The sequence below is a fragment of the Cupressus sempervirens genome, chromosome 1 (assembly GCF_028749045.1).
Source record: "Cupressus sempervirens isolate cs-2001-9-10 chromosome 1, ASM2874904v1, whole genome shotgun sequence".
Taxonomy (NCBI): Eukaryota; Viridiplantae; Streptophyta; class Pinopsida; order Cupressales; family Cupressaceae; genus Cupressus; species Cupressus sempervirens.
The window spans coordinates 783554941-783563778 of NC_143118.1; the positions used below are offsets into that span (position 1 = coordinate 783554941).

General features: G+C 33.4%; 1 pseudogene; it reads right to left on the reverse strand.

Moving 5' to 3' along the window:
- Positions 1-7027: 7027 nt before the first annotated feature.
- On the reverse strand, positions 7028-7776 carry LOC149580201 (oxysterol-binding protein-related protein 1B pseudogene; annotated as a pseudogene).
- Between the last annotated feature and the right edge of the window lie 1062 nt (positions 7777-8838).

An 8838-nucleotide genomic window follows, 5' to 3' on the forward strand; every position in this document is an offset into this window, starting at 1 on the left:
TAATTCATGCCAACATAACTAATTAATGTTTTTACTAATTCAATCAAGAAACCCATCTAGGGGATAATTAGAAATAAGTATAATCATTTGAAGATTAATTGACAACTTAGGCCTAGATAGTGTAGGGATCATTTTACATTCCCATTTAGGTTCTTTTGTTAAAGACAATCCTTTCTACCTAGGATCAGGTCTCAAATTAGGCAAATGTAACACTCACCCATGTGAAACCTTGTTGATAGCATCAATGTTTAATTAGGAGGATATACTTAGCATGTTGACTGAAACATGTGCAGTTTATGTTCCTTATTTTGAAGGATTAATATATTATGTAATTCTTGAATGGATTGGCAGTAAAGTTGGTATTATTAATGGATTACATATATGGAATGCAATGTAAGTAACTATGAAATTGTGTTTGATGTGTCTACACCATCTGCATGGTGAGAAGTTGCATTTTCATGTTGCTTTAGCTATATAAGTTTTAGTGGTTGTATTTGAAGTTTATTTGAGTGAGAAAATGACAAGTTAAATCGTACTGGAATCAATGGACTTATCTCATTGCAAAAACATATGTTACTATTCATGCACCAAAGAACAAATCGACCCTTATAATGACTAGTGTATTTGGTGCAAGGCACTCTGACCATCTCCCATGGAATCTTGAGTCATATTTAGTATATTTTGAGTCTTGATAGATTAGGAATTAGTTATTTCATATCATGTTATTAGGTGTTCAAATTAAGGTCATGTTGACCAATTTTGTGTTTTAAGTATTATGTGTCATAGTAAGTAAAAAGTGGGAAAATGCCATACAAATACATAAATGGAATATTAGATAGTGTCAAGACAACATAAGATCATGAAAACCCTTTTAAGATACCTAGAAAAGTATATTAGAACATAAAATGCAAAATGTGAAAATATGTAAAAGTTGCCAAGAAATGTTGTTAGCATTTTCTTTGGAAAATTAACAAAGTCTAGAAGGTGAACATTCGTTCATCTTGTTCAAACTTATTAAGGAGGTGAAAGGTCTAATTTTTTGATATAAAGAAATTTAATTTCATTTGGAAGAAGGGTATAGAGAAGAAGAAGAGATGTGGAATAGAAACATGCAGATTATGACGGATAACTTTGTATAATACAAGTCTAATTATTTTCGAAATCTGCATATTCTAATATTTGTTTACAACATATTGTTCTTCCTTATTTTCTCATGGTTTTAATGATTATTAAACTTCCTTGTGAAGGTTATTGAAGGTGTGGATCAATATGAATGTAGCATATCATGAGTTAGTAATATGGTTCTTTGTATTTATAGGTTGAGCAATAGATTATTTGTAGTTTTCAAAATTGTTAATCATAGTAGTTGCATACCTTTATTATATAAAGTTTGGGAGAACTTAAAAGGTGTGTGGATGTTTTAAATTTCCCTCCCATTAAGTGGACACTTTATATTGGTTCGTTAAGCTATGAATCAACATATTAATTTTTGTCATATGTAATAAAAAATTTGTGAATCAATATTCTACAAAAGAAACCATGATAGTGTCTTGGTTGGAGTTGCCCATATGAAGACTACTATACATTCTTAGAGAATAGAGGAACCTTGAGGAGAATAGAGTAGAAAATAAATGGAGTCATGGGGGTAGTTACCTTATTCAATAAGGAAATCTTCACAATTACATAGGTTTTTTGAATTTTGTCATCTACCAATGAGTTGAAGCCCGAAAGTTAGAAACTTGACATTGACTTTGACTAGTAATGTTATTTGGAATTTTTTGTGTTGTTTTTTTTTGAGAGTAAGTGAGGTTAGAAGGAATAGATCATGTGTTGTTAGACTTGTCTATTTAGACTTAGCTTGTAGATTATTTTATTTGAATGAATAGTGGGAATCCATAGTCTTCAAATTATGCAAATATCAATAAGAGATATCTCAATTTGCCTTTAGTTTGATAGGTGTTTTGGAGAAACCTTCAATATCCCAAATCAATTCTTTCACACCAGAAAGATTGTTAGTAGTGTCCTCTGCATTTAGGGTCAAGATTTCCACATATACATTCTTCAAGCTAGTCTTCTCCATAATAGAAAAAATCTAGGTCTCATAAATGGAGAGACCTTCAATAGGTTAAAGCAAGCATGGGTATACACATTCACCATTATTTTTAGAAGAAAAGTAAACAACACCATTAATGGTTTTAATATTTCACAACCTTCAAAATAGGCTAGGCCTTGGGAATAAAACCTAATGGAAAACTACTAGCGGTAGCTAGTTACATTATCACACAATTCCTCATAGTAGTGATAAAATTAGGAAAAGTTATTGAAAATAGCAGGTGAGGTTCAGAAATACCAAGATGAGAGAGAAATGGGATCATATTGCCATGCTTGGATTAAGAGGAGGTGTCATCATGGTGATCCCTCAATATTTCCTTTGCTCATTCCCAATCAAACCTACATGACATCAAAATAGAAATCAATTGAAAAACTCCAAAGTTTAAGATCTAAAAGAAAAAATGTATGCATTGAGCCTTGGAAGAGAAGAAGAACCTAAAACAATGGAATTACTCTAGCTTTACACTCAGGTTGGGGAATTCCACTCAATGTATTCCAGCTAATCTATGCAAAGAAAAAATAAGAAAAGCCCCAATATTACTTGGAAATTTTTCAATGTTACTTGACATGCGAATGAAGCCCCAATTTTTTTCCTATCACTCAAAATATAACATACAACATAATATAATACATATAATTTTTTCTTTTATTGTTATTACTTGAGTTGGTCAAAATTTTGACCAACTCAGGGAAACATAAGTTGGTCAAAATTTTGAGCAACTCGAGCACCCTCATTTGGTCAAAGTTTCAAACAATGTGAGGATGAAAACAAAAAAAAAGATGAAATCATAGCTTTGGTCAAAAATTTTGGTAGAAAAACAAGTGCAAATGTACTAGTGCATTCTTTGTAGAATTAGTGTTATGTTGACATAAATGACAAATTTAGTCATGAATGCAACATTTCACTACTCTCCGATGCTTAGGATACTTCCACATGTAGTATCATTAGCATTCATACCAACAATGTGTCATTCTTTAACCTCTTGTCATGACTCCTAAATATTTATCTCCAATTATTTGGTTAGGTGTACATGGTTCCTTCTTACTTATTTTTTGAAGACAAGTTTAGGTTTTCTCTCTTCTTATGGTATTTCACTTAGGTCAATTTTCTCATCTTCTTCAAGTTTCTCTATTGTAACTCAACATTTTTTTGTCTAGTATTCAGTTTCCTTTCTTTGACATTTGGCTTCTTCTCTTTGTGACTTGGCTGGACTATAACCCGATGCCTGGCAGAGGTTATTTGTTAAACCTTGGTAGTGCCTATATATACTAATGCCCAACAACCTCTTTCTCTTGTTTAGGTAGTGTACAAGGGTCTCCTTCATATATGTAAACAAAGTTTGTATAATCTTTAGGTTCTTTCTTGTATTACTCTTCATTATTTTCTTCAAATTTAATAACTCTAACATTTTTACTTTCTTGATTTTTTTTAGTGTTAGAATTCAAACACTTGTATGCCTTTGTTTTAGTCGAACAACCTAAGGATATGCGTTTATCAATCTTTGCATAAAATTTTCCTTTCCTTGCATCTTTCAATATGCAACACATACTTCCAAATACTTTCAAATAATTAACATTAAATGCATAGCTATATGTAATGTCCCCACTTTAGCAATTGCCCAATTGTGTGACCGTTAACCTCTTATTTTATTTTATTTATCCCACATTTCTTGTGAAAAGTGCTCAACCCTATGAAGTAGGAATAAAAGGAGAGCTTGTAGCTATTGTTAGGTAGGTTGACTATGAGAAAAAATTGGATGCCTAAGTTACAGATCTGTTCTTGGCACTAGAGGATGTCTATCCTCTCTTGTAACATTGTAGACATCATTCCCTTGAGGTTTGGCCTTTGGAATTCATTTCTATTAGCTTCATTAACAAGTAGCTTGGGCACTCTAGCTATAGGCGGATTGATTGTTTTCTCATACCATCCTCATTTCTTTTCCAATACTTATACCACTATGGAGGAATGTTTTCATAAGGGTCTTGGACTAATTGAAGGCATTTTTTGTTGCAGTAGCACTATAGCATGACACTAGTCATATTATTGTATCAACAAGTTGGGAAATCATGAATGGAATAACATGTTATAATGCTAGAGTAATTAGTGAGTTGAAAAGTTTGCTATGTATTTGATTTTTATTTTTTTAAAACCAAAGTAGGGTTACCACCATATTTTTATTAATAAATAGGTTCAAAGACCCCCCCATGGAAGAACCAAAAAGAAACCTTGAGATCATAGTCACATACAAATATATAAATATATCATTTTGAACATATTGGTTTACATGAGAAAAATACGAGATTTAGATAGTGAAGAAATACACACACATTGAATTATCAAGCATCCAGCCATCCACTCATTTTCATAAGTATAGCTATGTCAATCACTAATGTTCTAACACTATGATCTACCAAGCAATAATCGTTGAGTGCAAATATAAATAATGATAGGCATCACATCTACACACTTGAGGAGTCTCCATCAAATTCCACCCTATATGATTGGAGTATATGTTTTACCTAGGCATCCTAATTTAGGATTACATTAGGAATTAAAGACTCATTGTCATGTCCATCGTATCCTTTATTTGCCAAATAATTTGCTACTTTATTACCTTCCTACAAAGTATGTGAGATATGGAATTCTTGGAATGTGTCCAACAATTGCCATATTTGTTGAGGAATGTATGCGATTCTCTAGTTACAAGAGCTTTAGTTAATGCATGCTAAAATTGTGACCATAGAATCACCTTCAATATGAATATGTTGGAAACCCCCCTTTTTTGCCGATATTAATCCCTCAAATAATGCCTGGGCCTCTGCCATGATGTTTGTTTCAAATGGTAGTGGGAAACATTTTATTGCTATTAATAAACCTCGGTGATCCCGAATATATACTCCTACCCCATAATTTATTGGATTACCTCTTGAAGAGCCATCAAAATTTATTTTACTAACCCCATTAGATGGTGTTTTCCATTTGATTAATGCTCTGTTTTGCACCTTATTAGGTACTGTTTGAGAACACTAGCCAAACAACACATGAATTTGTTTCCATTCTTGAATTATAGTTGAATATCATTGAGTCATAACTAGATTATGCTTTAATTTATAGTGACTAGCATTAACTAGTTTAGATATTGATGTCTCAAGATGAGATGTGACTATTTGGATTGATGAGGTAGTTCTATGAAATATCCTTTTGTTTCTCTCCCACCATAATGCCCACACAACTAGTGGTGGTATACACTTCCAAACATTAAAAAAGAGGGATAAGGAGTATAATTGTAGCCATGATTCAAATAGATCCCAAAGCCTACATGGGAGTGGAATAGAACAGTGTAATTTTCCAAGGAAAAAAAACCAACAACCCTATGCAAATTGACAGTTTAGGAATAGATGATCTGTATCTTCTAGATGATTATCACATAGAGCACATTTAAAGGGTTGATATATATTGAGTCTATGTAACCTTTCACTAGTTAATGCCCTGTTGTTCAAAGCTAACCAAGAAACACAACCTACCTTTGGTAGAGTGAGATGATTCCAATAGAAAGTGTAGGCACATGATGGTTTAGTGGTTGCATCTCATTGTTGGATGAGCTTAACCTTCCTTGATGGTGGAATTTCCATATAATCCCAGTGCCCATATCAATTTATCCTTCATATTTGATAAGTAGACAACCTTTTGAGAGAAGATCTTTTCTAAGCATTAGATCACTTGAGGGGTCAAAGGTAATTCATGTGGATCCTTCCATATCACCTTCCTTGAATGTAAACATATTATCAATACATAATCTCTTAAGTAAGAACCCCAAGTATTTTATGAAGTAGTAACTATGTCCTCTATATCATACATTCTAATTAAATGTGGTGTACCATTCCATGAATCATGCCAAAATTTAACTGATATACCATTATTTACTTCCCACAAAATGAAGTTACATATTATTTCCCTGAAGGAAATCATGAAATCCCAAATGGCTTAACCCTTAGGTGGGTCTGATATTATGAAAATTTTGGATGAGTTTCCTTCATCTAAGTACTTATTTTTCATAATTTGGCACTAGATTTTATGTGGTTTCCTATATGTTGGTAAATAGATTGTTCTTCTTCTTTTCCTCTTTTTATGTGACCAAATTTATAACGAAGAACAACTTTACACAATAGTTGGGAAACCATTTCTAAGAATATCTAGTTTCCCTCTAAATTGAGGTACAACTCCCTATGTAAATGATATTGAATGAATCATGTTTTATCTCTAATTCCTATTGCGGGGTATGTTCTTAACCAAAGAACATCAGAGGTAAAACCAAGCTAATCCTATCTAGGACTAACTCAGGCAAACTTAGATTCTAATCCTATCCAATTTCAGGAACTCACACATCCGATGACTCCCCAACATTGATGATGCAAGAATGCTATTTGTTATGCAAATGCAATGACATTAGATGTAAAATGAAGATTGAACATTCAAACCTTTGCAATGGGATCAGTTGACAGTGCTCTGATCTATCTCCCAATCACCATTTGACCAAGAATACAAGAAATTGCTCAAAATTGATCATAACAATGCTCTGATTGAAAGTAATCAGAAAAGTGTTGCCCAAATACTCTGATTCATAACAAAACCTTTCCTTTTTTTAAACACATAGATACAATACTCTAATCATATTTACTTGCAAACTATAGCCAAACCTATTACAAAAACTGAATATTAATCTCAATACATGAATGAAATCACAGAAATTAAATGTACTTCTCTCCCTACTCCAACTCTCTGACTGTCTACAGAAAAAGCCCCCCCTCTCCTCTAAAAAAATGATTTACAATAAATAGCCTCCACCCCAGATGCCTGTTCAGCTTCTCCTTATGATGGCTTTTCAGTTTCATAAAACTGAATCTTAAAACGGTCCTAACTTTTTAGTTTTGTAACCGCCTCAAGAAAAATAAAATCCTCTCTATTTTGTGACACATGGCCTTTTGATTTTGGTGGAAAATGAAAATCATTTCCTTGCCAATTTCCATCCTTATCTTGCACAAATCCTTGTACCTAATGAGGGTTACGATCAATTATGGATTGCTCCTTAAATTTTAACATGCAAGAATATTCAAAATTGCCTTATATGCGCATTGTCCCATAATGATCACAGTATAGCTTTCCCAAAATGAGATTATAAATAGATGTGGTGACTTTACTCCATTGAAACACCTCACCATTGTCAAACTCTAGTGTGAGAATTCCTACAGGATCAACTTGGATGGACCGACCCCAAAATTTGCTCTTTAGATTACTATCTCCCAAAAATTTACATCCTCTACCTTCATAATGGCATGCAATCAGCATAGGATGTTGGCTGACCTTCTCTGTGAAAAAAATGAAGGCCTTTATCTGGATAATCAGCTTCAAATATTTCCCCTAAAAGAGGATTAAAAGGCTTACAATATCGACCTTCTAAAGAAGAATATCTAGAAATTGCAAATGCTATTACATGCAGTATACACATCAAATTGTTTCCTTTTCTGCCCCATTCAGATGCCAGATCAATAAGGTAGGAATATTCCATATCTTCAAAAGCATTTTTGTAGGGAAGAGAGTGGCTCCTTAAAGTAGATAGGAAGACAAACTTGGGTAAGATCCTTCCCAATATTATCTTTAATCATAGACCACAGGCTGACTCCTTTCTCTTTTTACTTTGGTTTAGGTAAGCTCTTTCATCTTTCCACCAAAGGATAGTCAAAACTCAGTTCCATATCAACATCGATTTCATTTTTCCCATTTAATAAATCTTCACTGTCAAGAAATCCTTCATCAAAAGCTATTGATATTCGCCTAAACCCAGAGCTAGAGCTTCTTATAGAGTCTCTGCATCATCTTGTCTTTCATTGTCTGCTTTAGATTATGTTGCAGTGTGTAAGATGGGGATATCACATCATGAGTCTCCATGATGTTATTTACATTTCTTCACAATGTCATCGACCATGGGCCATACTTAGGAAACTACATGCTTATACAATTTATCTTGAACTGAGAAAGTTTTATTGCCCTTTTACAGGTTGAATAGTGATTTCAAATCTTTAATCCTTTTCAAAAACTTGGTAAGAAAATGCTCTTGTGAATTGAACTTTCTGTCAGACAGTTTGCGAGTTCCCTCTATGCTTCATTATCACCATGAATACATTATCTCTCCCAGTATGTTTCTGGATGCACTTGATGCCACGATAGCATGAGGTCCCATCGTGGAAACTTAGTACACATCACTACCATTTGCTGGCAATGTCTATGATACTTTCCTCTCCAATCCATGATCACATATGGTGATAGATTGTACAATGGTGCTCAGTATCATAGGTATATTTTTTTTTGAATTTGTGTGAGTGGTCGGTTTGTGTAAGATAGTCCAATCATCAAATTTTTAACTATTTTGAAGCTCTTGTATCTCCATTGAGCTAACCACCTGATGAGGACTATCAACATTTGGTCAAACATTTGATCATATTCCTCATGTCACAATTTGTTTATAAGTTGGGCTCTGCATGGACTACTTCCAAATTGGAGTCTTGAGCTTTTGAAAACAAATCCTTCACCTTCGCACTTTTGGGCATTTTTCCAAACACTTTTCTTGCGGTCTATAGTCTATCTGGTTTACTCATATTACATTCATTTGGTGGCAAGTGGCATGAGAATTACCATCCATGTTATTTTAAGGGACATCTTTAAACCAC